Here is a 17,879-nt window from a genome sequence, read left to right on the forward strand (position 1 = left end):
CACCAGGTAGTCAGGGAGAGCACCGCTTGCTGTGGGGTTGGGGCACACACAGAGGCAGGCGGGAAAGGCCGCTGCATGCCATCCCAAGAAGGTGGAGCTGAGCCTAGGATGGAGGCTCCCAAACTCTGCTCCACAGATGATGACAGAGAGTCACCTGGGGACTTGTGTACTGTACAGCCTCACAGTGGTCCCCTGGGAGCTGCACTTGGAACCCAGCGGAGGAGAGGCCGCAGCTGCACAAGAGGGTGAAGCAGCTGACTAATCGATGGTCCTGATCACAGCACTTAAGTCAGGAAAGCTGGGCAGACAGAAGAATGGATTACTGCCTGTGGTTGGGCTCGAGCAGAACTACAGTGACGGTCAGTGACCATGCAATGGGCACTCCCCCCACCAGGCTCCGGGCAGGCACACGCTTTCTCTCACAGCACCCTTGGGAGCTAGGTGCAGGGCCGGCTACACCATTTGGGGGGCCCAGTGTAAAATGAAAACGAGGGGCCCTTGTTTAACAAGTAAGAATGGCAAGGCATTGAGATCAGCACCGGGCCCTGTGAGTGTGGGGTCTGCTGAGCATTGGGGCCAGTGTGGGCACACAGGCGGCTGGTCCATGAGCTGGGCCCAGGGCAGGGATGATATTGCATTCACTAGACTGATGGGGGCTTTTCTAGGTGACAGGGCAACAGTTGAGCTTCAGATGACAACCTCTTTAGATTCCTAAGCCTTTAAAAAGCCCAAAGAAAAGGTATATCCAACAAACTAAGGGCAATCTGGGTGGGCGGCAGTCACTGTGGGGTCTGGAGGCCTGCAGGGAGGCTCACCGGGGCGGCGGGCAATCACAGATCTTCAGCAGATGGGCAGAGCTGGAGGGGTGGCAAAGGTGGCAGCCAGGAACACAAGGGGTGCATGGGGCCCGGCCCCACCACTTGGTGATCAAATAGACCAGCTCCAGGCCCACATCTGCGAAGACCCTGCAGGGACCCTGCCTCAGAGTTCACCCTCTAGTGAGGGACAGGCAGGAAGATGGCCACCGGCTTACACAAACCCTTGTTTACCGACGTAGGCCCATCTTGCAGGCCGGAGGGCTGAGAGCTATGAGTGGGAGGGCGCACTGGAAGACTGTCTTGAAGAGGTGACACCAAGGAGGCGGCTGAGCACAGACACGAGGCAGCAAGGTCAGCAGGGAGGAGGGAGACACCTCAGAGGCTCCCAGGGAAGTCGGCAAGGCAGCAGGGCGCCTGGCCAGTGGGAAGACCCAAGGAGACCAGCATGGCCAGAGCCTAGAAGGCCAGACAGTGTGTGGGTGCAGGCGGGAAGTGGGCGTTGGAACACCAGTTGGAACTCTGTCCTGAGGGATTTGTCCTGCCTGCCAAAGATCAAGGAAGCAAAGCTGAGCTGCTGGAGTGGGCAGGCCCAGCAGGAGCAAGGCATGACCGAGAGAATCATGTACCTGCATACGATGGCACCTGCCTTAGCCCTTCGGTCCGAGTGACGGGCCCTGTGGGAAAGATACAGACCTTCTGCATGGGGACAGCACTGGGGCACACGGGTAGCAGAGAGATCCAGGCAGCTGGCCCCGGCCCCTCAGGTGCTCCATTCAAGATGCACTTCTAGCCTCTGGACTTTCTTGCTTCCTCTCCAGGACATGGACTTCCAGCCCCGCTGAACACACTCTGGCCCGCTCCTCTCTCCCTTGGTGCCGGCATTTCCCCTTCTTCCTCCACAGCAGGTTCCTTCTGGGGTCCCCCTCCTTTGCTCTTTTAAAGGGTCCTGTTTGCTAGGATTCTAGCTTAGCTCTCTTCTCGCTCCATACTCCCCAGATCTAAGTCTGTACCCTGCTTTTGACCCAAGGCACACACTAGACCCACCTTACCTCTCTAGCCTTGTCTCTGTCACCGCCTACTCCGCTTTCCTCTCCGCCAGGGGTCAGACAGGTGTGTGAATCTCTGAATACGCTGTGGTTTCCTAGCCCCCTCTGTTCCTGGACCTCCATTCAGTCCTTACCTAGGCCCCAACCTCCTTTTCATCCTTCAAGACCCATGCCTAGGCCTCTCCTCTTTGGTAAGAGTCTCTTTCCTGGGCTTGTCCCGGGCTGGATGGGTGTCTGCACAGCCTCTCAGGCTCCAGGCACCCAGTATAATTTTATGCAAGCCTCTAGCAGGACCATGTCCTCAGGAGCAGGGCGACACTCATTCGTTTCGTCCACCCCAGTTCCCAGAGCGGTTCTGTAGAGTCGACAGTTACCGGCGGGGCAATTCAAGTGCTGACCTTCTGTCTACTAGCCCCCCTGGGCCTTTTAGAACATGAACCACTGTGAGCGTCCAGCCTTTCCTTTTTGTGAGTGTGCTTCCCCAATTAGACGTCAGGGTCCCTCTATGGCACCCTCCCGTGTTTCCCAGCCCTCTGGGCTGTGGAGGACAACAGGTGTGATGAAAGAAGAAATCAATGGCCGCCGCAGCAAGCACTTTCCCAGGGGCAAGGGCGTAGGAGGACGGCGCGGATAGAGTTGCTGACACAATGTCCTTCGTGCAGGTAAGTATAACACTAACAGGGAGTCGAAGGCACGCCTGCATCCTTAACAGAGTCATTGTTCACGGGGAGTATGCTGAATTGAAAGCACGCCTCCCCCCCCAAGAGCTCCACCTAAAGTAGGTGCTGACGCAAGAGCGCGCCGGGCAGTGTGCAAAGAGCAGAGAGTGGGCACGGCCGCATGGCTGGCAGAAGGGCCTCGGGGAAGGGGGGTTCCCTTTGCTGTTAGTCGCTGCTTCGCATCTTCGCTTCTGCTGTTCCTGGACCAAGGTAGGCGCAGGGGATGTGAGGGCAGGAGGGCAAAACCTTGGGCTGGGGGCACGGATCACCTGAAGTTAGATCAAATAAAGAAGCTGCCTGCTGCAGGAGAAGTGGCCCAGGGGTGCTCTGGGGTCAGATTAGCCCGAACGTGACAGACAGATGGAGAATGGCAGCGCAAACGAGATTCTAGCCACGTGACACTTGGTGGAGGTCCACATGCCAGGCATTGGGCTGGGTTCACCCACATAGATCACCCTGACCTACTCAGCAACTCTTTTGTTTGGGGCGGGGGGGATCATGATCCCCATCTAAGAGAACAGGAAACAGGTCTCAGAGGTAAAGCTGATACGGAGAAAGCGAACAGTGAACAAAAAGGCGAGTCTGTGTGTATACTGGAGGTGACTGCTATTTTAAAGGCACCCCGATCTCTCACCAGATAGGGTGAAATTTCTCAACTAAGACTGCACTGTCCAGCCTTTCGAAACCAATGCTGGCTGGGACCCAACGGGACACAACGTTGCCGCCCCCGCTAGCTCTGTGGCCCTGGAAACTTACAGGTGCTCACCTGTCATGTTTATTTGGCCCTGTGTATTGTTTTCCTCTCAAACATGTCCAATCATGGTCTTGGTGTGGCAAATAGCTGTAGGGCTTAGGAGAATCGGCCCTAGACCTAGACCTGGTAGCTAGGTGGCCCTCCAAAGGGGTGCTCCTTCCGGACGCACACCTCGCCACCAGGACCGCAGAGCAGTTGGCGAAGAATTTGCCACATGGTGAGCAGAGTAGGTGCTTTGGCTGTGATTCCCATCCCTGCCACCACTGTCGTTACTTGAGCGTTCTCCTTGTGAGGGCTCCCTGCAGGACAAGGCTCCTGCAACAGAGACACCAACACTTCGCTGGTCAACCTGGACGAGCTGAATGTGGCACAGCTGTGAGGCAGTCTGGGTTGCATCCTACACGCAGAGTCCAGGGTTTTGTGATGGTCTTACAGTCTTGGAAACCCCCTGGGGCAGTTCCACTCTGTTCTAGAGGGTTGCTCCACATCAGAATCGACCCGATGGCAGTGAGTTTGGTTTTGGCGTTTGGTCAACTACCTTACTTCTACAGGCGTTCTGGTGGTGTGTTGGGCTATGCTATGGGCTTCTACCTGTGAAGCTGAACCCACCGGCTGCTCCATGGGTGAACGATGAGGCTCTGCTCCCGTGAGGACCAGCAGCCTCAGACAGCCACAGGGGCCGTTCTCCTCCATCCTATCGAGTCACTGGATGTCCACATCGACTTGACATCAATAATATCGCATGCAAATAAGTTTTGCTGAAGATAATTAAAAGAGGTTATAGCAGTACTTGGACAAGGCCCGCCAGAAATCCTAGCCGACTGAGAAGAGGGGGTGGAACAAGGGATAGCATTTGCTGATAACCGATGCATCTTGGCTGCAAGCATAATGTCCCAGGAAGAGGCTGTCCCCCTGTGTTTCGCTGACTATGAAACGGCATTCAGCTGGGTAGATCACGAAACATTGAGGACAATATCGTGAAGAATAGGGAATTCCAGAACACTTAGCGTGATTGTGCTCACACAGATCCTGCACATAGACCAGAGGTCGCTGTTTGAACAGAATCAGGGAAAACTGCATGGTTTAAAATCAAGAAAGGGGTGTGTCAGGGTTATATACGTTCCTTATGTTTGTTCAATTTGCTTGCTAAGGCGATCTAAAGAAGAACACAGTATCAGGACCACGGAAGACCTATGCTGTGCACATCATTCCACCTTGTTTGCTGAAAGCTAATAGGCTTGAATCACCTACTGATGAAGATCAAAGATTCAGTATGGATGACACCTCAACACAGAGAGAATCAAAATGCTCCACTGGGCCCCAAAAGCATATCATGAAAAATGGCGAAAACGAGTCATCGAGATTTAATTTCATTTGGGCCCATGATCACCACCCATGGCAGCAGCAGCGAGGACATCAAACGACGGTGGCATAGGCCAATCTGCTGCAGGAGAGCTCTTTTAAAGTGTCAGCGAGCAAAGATGCCATTTTTAAGACTAAGGTGCACGAGACCCACACCATGGCATTTCCATCTCCTCTGCTACACAGAACTATTGGACAATGAATAAGGAAGAGCCGAGAAGAATTGACGCAACAGAAGTATGATGTTGGCAAAGAACACCGAGTATGCCATGGGCTGCCAGAAGATGGGACAAATCTCTCTCGAAAGAACTAAGTGCAGCCAGAATGCTTCTGAAGAGTGAGGGCAGGGGGACTTCATCGCGTGTGCTGTGGAGACGTTATTAGGGGGACCAGTCCCTGGACATCATGCTTGGTGAAGTAGAGGGTCAGTGAGAAAGAGACAGGCCCTCAAGGAGGTGGAGGGACACAGCAGCGATTGGGGACGAGTGAGCACGGCCTGAAGCTGTGGTCACTGTGAGTCAGGGCCCGCACAATGACACTAGCCACAGCAGACGGATATTTCACGGAAAAGGTACACTTATTTTTAAGCTTGGACTGGCGACAAGTTAACTCAACACTTTTGGGGCTTTTCTCCTAACGTCTATTCATTTAACAAAGCTAAGGGACTATCTTATCCATGAAACTGGCCATCCTGAAGGGGCCATCCAGAAGGAGGCAGAGAAGAAGCTAGGTGCTTCCCTAGATTGTGTTCAATACACGCTGGGCTTTCTTCAAGTTTCCAAGCCACAGGAGTTACCAGAACGAGCAGGTGTTCACCTGAAATGAGAATGATGGACACTGGCGCCCCGAGGGCCCCCAAGTTCATTACTCCCTAAGCAGAGGAGTGTGATGTAGCTTTTAAAGATTATCAGCAGGCTCAGGTAAGCAGACCTAAAGCTTCCCTGAAACCACCTCCACTCACGGAGGCTTCTAGATGATGGAAGCCTTCTGATAGCGCCCCAGCAGGTCTCGGGCCCCTGGACCAATGGAGTGGCCATGAGAGGCCCATGACTGACTTTATTCTTGACTGATTTGCTATTATTAAAAAAGAGTGTGGTAAGTAGAGAATTCCAACAAGAATGGGCTTAAACCCTGCAGGTGCCTTACCAGGCTCCTCTCCACCTCCCCCGCCCTCAGAAGCACCCCGGAGAGCCAGGGTTGAGATATGGGGCTGCTCCGGGCGGCCATCACGGCGTCTCCGCAGGAGGGACTAGTTGTTCTGTAACAAATAGGCCAGCACTGGGCATGCTGGCGACAATGGCTCTGGCTAACCGGACGCTAAGGGAAGTTTCATTTTTCCCCCTAAGTCAGTCTGGGCTCCTTATTCAATTAACATGACCACGAAGCCGAAGACAGCTCCGTATAAAAGCCCTTCGGTTATAGAATACATTTTATTATGTGACGATAGTCACCAGCACAATTTATTTCCTTTGATGGGATTCTGCTTCTCCTTGTTCATTTAAATCCGTATTTTCTAGTGCTGATTCTAGGTCTGTGTGAATTTTTAAAATGTTGCCATTCATCTTCTGGACCCAGTGGCCACATACAATGAGGGCGGCTCTGCCCAGGCAACACGAGGGCTGCCGTCCTCTCCGACCCTCGAAGGGAAGCTTCAGGGAGGGTGATGTGAGGCTGAATAAGACTCCTGGGCAGAGACAGACATTGCTTTGATGTCCCCTCCACATTCCCACCCACGTTTGCAAACAACAACAGAAACAGCCCTCTATGGCTCGCAAGTACAACTCCCATCCTACTGTCTAGGGCTGTACGCTTGGGTTAAGTGGATCTTCTACAAACCACCCTCGGGGGTCGCAGCTTTACAGCGTGGTCCGGGGATGTCTGGTCTGCGGGGGTCCTCAAGAATCTTTCAGGGAGTCTGCAAGGTCACAGTAGGGTCATGAAACACAAAGATGTCAGTTGCCCTTTTCACCCCCATTCTCTCACAAGCACCCAGAAGAATTTTTCCAGAAGCCACATGCTGGGCGATAATGGTCCCATCCTGCTGTCGTGGGCACGCCTGTTCTTGACTTCATCCTTTATCTTAGTTCTACTTTCTAAGACAGCAAATATAGATAAAGATAACCCTCATTTAAAACAAACAAACGCCTCTGGTGTTTTTCAGAAAGGTCCAAAGACTGCTGAAACTGGTGCCCTGACACAATGTGCTCAATGCCCCTAGGCCCAAGACAACACCAGGAAGTTCACGGGCGTCAGAATAAAAGCGTTAGTCTCAACCCTACTTTTGGTTAAAGCATGAAAGAAAGAGACACCTTAAAATCAAAAGACACCCAAACTGTCACAACGAGGAGAAAGATAATATTCATTTTGCTAGGCCACCAGGCCAGTGACTATTTGTAAGAATTTAGTTCAGGAATAAAGCAGCCCAAGGCGGCCGAAGGTTCTTGCTTTCACCCATGATTCACTGACCTGAACCCACTTAATGGCAAGTGGCAGAATGGTCACCATGGATGACACAACCCAGGGAAGGAAGATCAGAGCAGAAGCAAAAATACAAAATGACCCGAGAGAGGCCCAGCATTATTCTAGCGAAGAAGAATGGCAGGGGTAAAACGATGATGTTCAGAAGGCCCAGGACTTGAAGCCTTTGAATGAGTCTAGATTAAAAGGTATAACACACGACAAGAAAGTGCCACCTGCACAGATAAGCCAGCGAACGGAGAAGAGCCAGGTATTTGGTTGTAGCAGCTCTGGATCAGGTCCTGGTATACAGGCCACTAGAAAGTTCCCTCGGCATATTCAGACCCCTTTTCTTGACCGTCCCTGGTGAAATACCCACAGAACACAGACCTGTATTTGTGAGACCATGAGAGGATGAATTTGCACTAGGAATGCAAACGGTGTATTCTCACACATAAAACGGGATGGCATTCGCCGATTCACTCTTTCCTCTCACTTATCTAAAGAGCCAGTAGTTTAAAGATGGCAACCCTTCAAATTAGGAGGGAGACATGATAAACGGCCTCCAAAGAAACCAGGATTTTATGCCGTGGAGGGCCAGTGAGGACTTGAGCCAGCCTCCTGGCAGCGGGGATTGAAGGGAAGCTAATGTGAGCCGGGAACTCTAATGACGTTTCAGAACAGCACCTACTAAACGAAGGGCACCTACGTGGGAGCAGGGCGAGAGAAGAACACGGCAGCTCATCTTTTCTTTTGGCCAATTCCCAGTCTAGAAATACAGATCCTCATGTGGGCCTTTATTAAACAACAAGGGAAAAGAACATTACCTGGAAGGGGCTGAAGAGCCAGTCTCCGAAAGAAGTTGGTGCTGTTGTAGGATATAGAAAAAGACCTGCATTTGAAATAAGGCATGCATTTCATAAAATGGAAAACGGGATCAGTAACAGCGAGGGTTTGAACCCCAAAAGGTTTTCCAGAATTTAGAGAAAAAAAGAAAGAACAGAGAGATGAGGAGGAGGATGGAAAAATCTGGTGCATATGGAGACCAAAGACTCACCTAAATATTCTAGGTGTGGGGAAGAAACTGCAGAAAGACTTAGAAAAAAGAGAAAGACTTAGATACAGAAAACAATCGGCCTCCCAACATTACAAGCAAAATCAATAAAGAGACCCCACCACTAAATAAATCCTGATTTCAAGACTTGCTATAAAAGGTACAGTAATCAAGACAGTGTGGTATTGGCATAAAGATAGACCTATAGATCAATGGAATAAAAAAGATAGCCTAGAAATAGACCCACACATATATACCCAATTGATTTTCAACAAAGATGCCAAGACAATCCAATGGGGGAAAGAGGCAATCTTTCCAATGAACAAAACTGGAACAAGGGACAGTGGAAAGAAAAAAATAAATAACTTTGCCCCTTACCTCATATCGTATGTACAAATATTCATTTGAAATAGATTAAATGAAAATTATACGCTTCCGAGAAGAAAATCTTTATGGCTTTGGAGTTGGCAAAGATTCCTTAAACAGGACACAAGAAAGCACACAGAATATAAGGAAAAATCAATAAATTATGCTATATCAACAGCAGAAACACTTGCTCTTCAAAAGATGCTGTCATAAAATGCACACTAAACCCACAATGAAACAGCACTACACATTTTCGGGAAAGGACGCAATGAAACACACTGAACCTATAAGTGTGGGCAGGGATCTAGAGCAACGGGAATTCTCACGCAGAGCTGCTGGCGTGGAGACTGGCGCCACCACCTCACTGCGGAAACACGTTTCAAGTTCCTCAAGTGGTTAAACATACATGTAGCACACCACTTCCCTTTGAGTCTCCAAGGCTGCAACTCTTCACAGGAGTAGAAAGCCCCACTTTTGTCCCGAGGAGCTGCTGGTGGTTTCAAACTGCTGACCTTTCAGATCGCAGCCCCGTATGTCACCACTATGCCAGCAGGGCTCTTGAAATAACGCAGAGAAGGTCATTTTACGCAGACAGAAAATGAGATCGGCAGGCGTTTGGGGGGGGGGGGGCAGCTCCAGTTGCTGATGATGTGATACTGAGCGAACTGCTTAGGATGCAGAGCTGTGTCCTGAGTGTGAGCTTCGCTGCTGAAAGAAAGAGCAGAAAACCAGGTCCTTTGTGGTGTCTGCGGTAGCAACAAATTGGGGAAAGCCTTAATGACCATGAATAAGAGGAACCTGGATGCCATGTGGAATGTTCGTTGATTCCTTAGGAAACTAGGCTAGGGTAAGCAGAAGGAATGAGTCAGGCATGCTTATATTAGAATGGCAAGTCGCAAAGACTCAGCTGTTGAACACACACACACACACACACACACACACACACACGGCAGTGGTGGTCCTGGGCTGGGACCAGGGATGGCACTCACGATGCTGACAGTTCAAGTCTCTGAACTGCGTGTGCTGGTCGTCCCCTCTGGCCTTTACCCTTTAAAAGATTTTTAAAAAACATTACCTTCTCCCATGAGAAATTTTCTTTCTTTTTGCCAGGTTAAAAAAAAAGACGCCAACAAACAGAAGAAAACGTATTTTCAAAGTTTTGGGGAGCACTAAGAAGACGTCGCGCGTTCCAAAGCGCTGAGGTAATAGTTCTTGCTAAAGCAGCATTTTGCCTTCCAGCTACACGGAACTGCGCCGTCTGGTGGACAAGGACCACAGGTGACGGGCAATGGAGAGTCCATGGGGTAGAAGAGGGGAAATGAATATGCAAGAAGCAGTAATAATTGAGTTAGAAGGGCAAGGATACAGCGAATGGGAAAATGAAACTCCGTTCTGCTCCTGCAGAACACCATTGGGAAGAAGTCATCTGTGACGCACAGCTTCTGTGCCAGGTGTAAGGACGTGCTTAATGAATGCCGTTTAATGAAGAAAAAGGCTCTTATAAAACACCTGGCACAAGCAGGGTGAGGGAGCCACAGGGAAGGAGACCTGCCTTGCACCTGCTGGCATTTTAATAAGCACCTTCTAGAGCATCCGCTCTCCTAGGCTGGTCAACGGTGTCAGAAAGAGGTCCCTGACCATTGCCCACGCTCGCTGACAGTTTGGGGAATCCGATTTCTTAAGGACCATATGCTCAGGTCTTGGAGCGTCCTGGAAGGTAATTAAAATGAGTCGCGTTCAGCTGGAAGGGCCTGACAGCACCAGCACCCTCTTCCAAGGCTTCACAGCCGGGGCTCCTGCTCCAGGTCTCTGGAGCTTCCCAACTGCGCTCTGAGTCATGCTCCCATCTCTGAAGACCCCAAGCTGCAAGGAAAGCCTGTCATTTTTTCCTGCAGCCCGGTTCCCCTGAAACAGAGTCCACTATTTGAATGACCCTAGGCTCCAGCACTTTGTTCTGTGAGGAGCCTTTTCTTTTCCCAGTGATTCGGGAGCCAAGCTCAGAAAGAAATCATTGCTTGTGAACTTCATTGCCTTTTCTGAAAGCCAGGCGAGACTTTGTGTTGTGTTGTACCTGACACCAGCAAAGACAAAGGAGGCTTTATAAAACCTAAGCTGGACTGATTTTCTATGGGATGGTAGCCACTGTCTCAGAAGCCCTCACTGCCCAAGCCTGGAAAACTTCATTCCAAATCCACCCGGTACGGCCGCTCTCATTCAAGGGGGGAAGGAACAGAGGCATCAACTGACGTACCTGGCTACTGTCATTCGTGTGTGGTTGGTGACTCACTTCTCTCCTGTTTGTGAGCTAGCTTACTGCGTGCCAAGCCCTGTGCTTGGGCCCGGGACAGATCGAAAAACAGATGTGACTTGGATCTTCCCCTTTAGGATTTTATCAGCCAGTAACTGAAAATCAACACACCGATTTCCTATATCCCACAGCAAAAAGCTCTATCGTCGGGATGCAAATAAAAGACTGTAAGATTATAAACTTCTATTTTACAACAATGGGATGGAAAAACCAAAGTCAACAAACAATCCAAAGTTTCAAACATCTTCTGAGAGCCTACCACACACCTGGCATCCCACTGGGTCCTGTGCAGAATCCCGGGACGGAGGAGCAAAGGGAGAAGGAAGCCGTAGGGGCAGAAGAAGCCTGAGCAATGAACCGAGAATTCACTAGTCACAACAATGACACGAGGGATGGGACACAGCGAGACCCAGGCCACACACAGATGGTCAGGAGTGGCTTCCTCGTGGAGACAGACGGTGTCTCTAGAGCAATCACCACGTAGCTGAGCACTTGTGCTGGTCTTCATGCTTCACACTTGCTTCTAATCACCATCCAGCATGTAAAGATTTTCCTACAGAAGAGGGAAAGGAGGTTCTGAGAAGTTAAGGAACTTGCCTAAGGGCGCCGAGCCACAGAAAAGGCAAGAGTGTTTGAGCGCCTGCTCTTTGCACACTGCTGTGCTGCCGAGCTCAGGCAAAGCAAGGCGCAAAGTGTAAATGCATACCTGTTCATCTTCCATCGAGCAGCCCCTTTGCCACGCTCAGTGTAACTTCAACCCACCAGCCTGACAATTTAATGTGCTTTCCTCCTGGGCAACACACACACACACGCACGCACACACACGTGCACGCACAGACACAGACACACGCACGCACGCACACACACGCGCATGCACACACACAGACACACACGCACGCACACACACAGACACACACATGCACGCACGCACGCACACACACAGACACACACACGCACGCACGCACACACACACGCATGCACACACACAGACACACACATGCACGCACACACACAGACACACACGCATGCACGCACACACAGACACACACGCACGCACGCACACGCACACACACACACACAGACACACATGCACACACACACAGACACACACATGCACACAGCAAACCACTCTGCATTAGACAAGGGAAGTGGGGGGAAAACTGAGGCCATCACCATCCAACCCCGCCCCCGCGACGCGCCTAAACGCATAGCTTTACAGTACACGCAGCTCTACAGCATATGGCAAATCAATTACTAGTTTAAATCTTAAAACAAAAACATGGCAAGTGCGGTACAGAAATAATCAAGAACAACAGTTTGCTTTAGATTACAGCGGGCCACTAGAGTTTTGAATACAATTAATCATCATTCCAGGCAATGGGAAGCCATATTGACACTTATTCCTAATTTGAATATTTAATTAGGGTGAAGTTCTTCATCAAATTATCGCAGAACTGGGAGAAAGCCTGGAAGACTTACACAGTTGCTGTCTTAACCCCTTACCAGCTGCTCACCTGCGGGCACAGCGAGGCCCGTCCCTGCTCTGCTGGGGAGGAAGCTTGCTCCTGCGATTGCCGATGGGGCACAGCTGGGGCAGAAAAGCGCTAAACTGTGGCCTCCGCAAGCTCTCAGGCTAAAGTTTGCACCAAACGCTGGTCAAGGAGGGGGCAAGCTGGGCGCACGCACGCTCGCTGTGAGCCGGCCTGGGGCTTTCCCTGATTTCACGCTCCCGTACTCTCCAGGCTCCAGAGAACTGGGCGACCTGCTCAAGGCCACACTGCTTGTGGGTGGTGGAAGGAAGGCCCACCTTACTTACTCAACACCGCCCCCCCCCACCCCACCCCTACAGAACATGACGTCAAAGAGAACTCAAAAGTATCTTCACAGCTGTATTTTAGAAATAGGCTCAACTGTGCAAATGCAGTGGGTGGGTGCCGGGGGGCTCAGACGGCATTCTGAAATTGAAGCCCTGGCTTCAAAACCACCACCGAGAGCCCCCAGAGGGGCATTCCGGGAGGCTGTGGCCTGCGTCCGTGTCCCACGGGAGGGGAGAGCCAGCAGCAGGAGGAGAAGATAGGAATTTGTCTTTCAAAATGGCGAGGGCGTAGTAACGCATTTGCTATCACTCCAGGTCAGTTTAGATGGAAGGTAACATTCCCTCAGGCCGCGGCCCTTTCAGAGAGTGCCTCACGTGGGGCTGACCCCCAACCGTAACATTGTTTTCGTGGCTACTTCATCACTGTCATTTGGTACTGCTACGGATCGGGTGACCTCTGTGAAAGGGTCGTTGGACCCCAAAGGGGTTGTGACCCACAGGTTGAGACCCGCTGCCTTGAGGCCTTCTTGTTCACGCTTCACCTAGGCCATGTGATTCTACGTGGCCCAAAGCCTAACGATTCCACCATCAGCAGCCCCAAAGTGCCCCCCACAGGGCCAAGGGCAGCTTCCACACGGCACTTGGCCGTGGCAGGCTTAGAAATCCTGCTTCCCGCGTCCACAGAGAGGCTAGGAAATGAGGGGCAACCCGATAGTTTCAGATTAGCAATTTTCTCTTAAAAGCTTGAGATGGGTTCAATTACCCTCTTGTGAGAATCGTCCAAGCTCCATTGACTATGGCCACTCGCAGCAAGAAGCCGATTACCGGACAGAGGCACGGCGCCCCCCACCCCCCACCCCCGCAGCACAGCCTGGGCCCCGCTGGCGGGAGGAGGAGACCCCGAATCCGTCAGCGCCGCGCTGCCTCGCCTGCTCATCGTGTGAGCAAATGGCTTCGGGAACTTCGAAAGTTTCCTTTGTATATTACATTAATCCATATAAGAAAATCTCTTTTAATGAGGAGTGATGTAGTTACAAACTCTCCAGAGCCATAATTAGAGCAAACTAATTGAAGTTGTGTTTTGACACACTTTCCAAATTCACGGGTGCCGGATGACATATTCACAACACTGCCGCCGCACAACCATGGCGACGGCACAATCATTAGGCTAATGAAACTTATTTGCATTCTTATCATGCCGGCAGCTCTCCCTTAAATACTGTTTCTACTACTGCTCCTTTACTGCAAGTTTCCATCGAAAGATATTAACAGTAATTATTAGTACTTTAGTGGAATTTTAATGTTAAAGAATAACAATGTGCATTAACAGATGAGAATGCCAATCCTTTCTTTCAACCACCTTCGACGGTTTTGGGGTTCTCATTCTGTGCCCACCCCACGGCCCAAGAGTGCCGAGTGAGGACCCCAACTTCATGAAGCACAGCCGCTCAGAGTGCACGCCCAGTGGGATCGGAAGTCAGGGCTTCGGAACATGGTTTCAGAATGTTTGACAAGTACACACACACACCTCTCTCTCTCCCTCTCTACATATATATTGGCTCAAGTACGAAAAAAATGAAATAATTAGAGAAATTTTTTCCAAGCAGTTAAAAAAAAATCAACAATTTACAACACGGGCTTGGTTAATAATACTAATGAGTTCCAGGAGGACGAGGACGGGCTTCCAGCACGCTGTCACCACCCTCTCGGTGATTAAAGACAGCCACGCGGCAAGCCCGGCCGGCAGCTGGGGGGGGGGGGCAGTCGGGATCTGTCACTTCGGAGAGCCCCGTGCGCCACCCCCGGGGCTCCAGGGGTGCAGTGGTTACGCGCTCGGCTGTGAATGGAAAGGTCGGCAGTCTTTCCGAAGAAAGAGAGGCAGTCTGCTTCCGAGAGACTTGCAGCCGGGGGGTCCCTGCGGCACACACTCCTCTGTTCTGTAGCGTCCTTGCTGGTCAGAACGGACTCCACGGCCGTGGGTCTGGTTGGTTTATGTTTGTCTGTCTCTCACACACACGCAGGCATGCGCACGATCCGGCAGTTCCAAATACTGCTTATCAATGACCATCTGCTCTCAAGTGACACATCGCTTGTGCACTTGAGCAACAAAGTGGACAGTACCTGATGGGAAGTGCCACTGGGCCCAGAGGCCCGGCTGGCGCAGCGGAGGGAGTAGGGCCAAGCGAACCTATCCGGATGCTGCGGATTGGATTCTGACTCACTGTGACCCTTACAGGGCAGAGGAACTGCCCCATAGGGGTTTCCAAGGTTGTAAATCTTTCCTGAAGCAGACTGCCTCACCGTCCTCTGGTGGATTGCCTGGTGGCTTCAGTTAGCAGCCCGGGTGTTTTAATGAATGCAGAGCGCCTTAGGAAAAGGGCAGAGACTTAAAAAAAATAGTCAGGGCCACTGTCCCTCCTCCAGTCCTTCTGCAATGGTGGTGATGACAGGTCTCCCTCCCCAGGCATCTCCCGTTCATACTGACGGCCGAGTGCACTGCGTCTCTCCTTGCTGTGAAATGCATAAACGGTTAGGCACTCTGAGAGGCAAGGGGGACTCAAGCCCAGGGAGGCGTCAATGTGTCCCCTCCATCAGCTGCCCCGTACTGACACCGAGGCTGGCCTAGACAGCTGCTCATAATCTGGGCTTCTGTAAATATCTTGGAATCAAGAAAAATAATTATCATGTCATTTACCAGCCACAGTTCAAGGGGGGAAGGAGGGCACACTATGGCGCTGTCTGAACTGAAAACACACACTTCTGTTGAGTTTCAGCCTATCCAAATGAACACTTTAGATGGCTGTCTAAACTCAAGGTTGAAAGTTTTAATTGAGTTATGGAAATGTCTCCTTGAGTTACCAGCCATGTACCAATCTGCTGTTGTTTAAGTCACTGGTGACGTGAGACGAAGAATGCCACATCACGGTATCCGTTCACAACAGTTAAGTTTTATTACATTTGAACTCTTGCAATGAGAAAAAAAGAAGAAAGAAAGAAAGAAGTCGAAGCACAGTCTGGGACTGAGGGCAGCCCCACCCACCATTCCAGATGAGCTAGTCTAATCTTATAAATTAAAATATTTAAAGAGTCCCTAAACCTCACTGACCTTACTTTCAAAAACCAGGACCATATGCGCACCGCTAGCTTTTCATCTTCTTCCAGCCTAAGAAAACAGCAGGCCTGCCAGACCCAGCGCCATAAAAGGGGCTGTGCTGAGAGCGAGCGGGCACAGCTTGAATGGCTTTGAGCTGAGAACCAACTCCCCCTCACCTCATCCCCCCAACAAAGGGCCCAAGGCAAAATTCTTTGCCTTCTTGCTCAATCCATCTGAAAAGCCCTGGAAAACAATTTGTTTAGCAAAATGCAGCAATGACGAATAAGGAGGTGAGACATGTGGGCTACCGTGTGGAATCATTGCTGCTATAATTTGGTCTGACCAAGGCCAGGGCGGCTGGCTGGCTGGCTGAGTGGCTGCTGGCAATACTAGAGAAGAGAGTCCTAAACTCTGGAAGCCTCCAGGCTCCCTAATGGTGGGCAGGGTGGGAGGGCGGCACCTGAGCTCAAACGCAGGTTCCTCTAGACCAGGGTTCTCAACCTTCCTCAGGCCACGACCCTTTAATACAGCTCCTCATGTGGTGGTGACCCCCCAACCATAACATTATTTTCATTGCTACTTCATCACTGTCATTTTACTACTGTTATGAATTAGGCGACCCCTGTGAAAGGGTCGTTCAACCCCCAAAGGCGTTGCGACCCACAGGTTGAGAACCACTGATCTAACCCTTATATGGTCCTTCTCCCTAAACGTCCACGTTTTCATCTGGTCCAACAAGAACAGTATTATCCATGGAGATTCAAACAATGATATGAGAAGCTACAGAAACTGTCGCTGAACTAATGGTGAGGACTGGGCTTATTCTAATAAAAATAATGATTAATAGTGCTATCCAACTAGAAAGAAAACATCTGTTAATCAAGAAGGCTACTCAGGTTCAAGCTCATCCACCTCTACACGTGCAAATACCCTGCCCAAGTAAAGGTGGCTTTTAAACGTGGCTGGGCTTTTAAAAGTTACTCTCAGCACAGGATTTTATTAAATATCCAAATCAATCATCGGAACCCTGCCGTAGAGTACAGCAGCCCAGAGCGGGGGCGCAGTTGAAGCCCAGAACACATCACCAGCTTAATTCCCATTTTTACTTTGTTTGGCAAGTAGATTTACACTGAAAGACATAGATGAAATATTCCATGGAGCGACTTCCAAATAGACTGTCAGCTTCCACTCTGATAAAAGGTAAAATATCCTTTTTTAAATGGTCTGGTTCACAAAACAGCCCTAAAGTGAACTGATAAATCTGTTCTGACACACAAAAAACTACTTTCATAATCCTGAAAAAGGCCTTTCGCCAAACCCTGGAGCTTAAGCCAAGTGCACAAAGAGCCCTCACACACTGGAGAACCAGGCACAGTGGGAAATAATTCCACATTTATAACCCTGCTTCTCCAGACTAGAAAAAAATAATAAAAGCACACCTAACCACCATAACCACCAAGAAAAATAAGACACTCACAAAGTCACAACAATTACAAAGATAACGCTTTTACAAGCAGCAAATACCTTGTCAAAATCTGATGTGTGAGCGTGAACGCAAGGAAGGCCCGCTTAGAGGTGGAAGCTGTATTGACTAATAGTCAATTCTTCATTAAATAGAAGGTCTGGCTTCCCAAGAAGCCATATTAAAAATTAATATCAAAAAGTGTACTGCTCAGCCTCAACTCATCATTCATATCTAACAATACCAAACTGCATTCTAATGAAATTTCTGCCTTCAAAATTACCCTGACACCAGAACTAAGTTTGATTCGGTGACAAAGGCAGTCAGAGATCTGTTCAAAAGCATTTTGAAGATATTCAAATAACCTCACTCCGTAGGTCTCTTTCACACCACCCTCGTAATCACCTGAATAAATCAAACTGCTTGTAACCCTGCTTCACCGGCAGCTTTGAAGCCATAAGAGGGGCGCTGGGAGGCTGGGCCCTCTAGTGTGTCTGGCCTCCACATGCTTTGCTCGGCCATCATCCCCCACTCGAGTGGACTGGACTCCGGCCAGCACCCTATAGGTCTCCCTGCAAGCACCAGAGTGCAGAGTGTTTGGGCGGCATGTCCCTAACTTCCCA

General features: G+C 50.3%; 1 protein-coding gene across 2 annotated transcripts in view; it reads right to left on the minus strand.

Moving 5' to 3' along the window:
• The window catches only part of MVB12B (multivesicular body subunit 12B), a 174,692-nt gene that overhangs the window by 85,147 nt on the left and 71,666 nt on the right, over positions 1 to 17,879 (minus strand). The window lies entirely within an intron of this gene.

This window comes from Tenrec ecaudatus, chromosome 10 (assembly GCF_050624435.1).
Source record: "Tenrec ecaudatus isolate mTenEca1 chromosome 10, mTenEca1.hap1, whole genome shotgun sequence".
Taxonomy (NCBI): domain Eukaryota; kingdom Metazoa; phylum Chordata; class Mammalia; order Afrosoricida; family Tenrecidae; genus Tenrec; species Tenrec ecaudatus.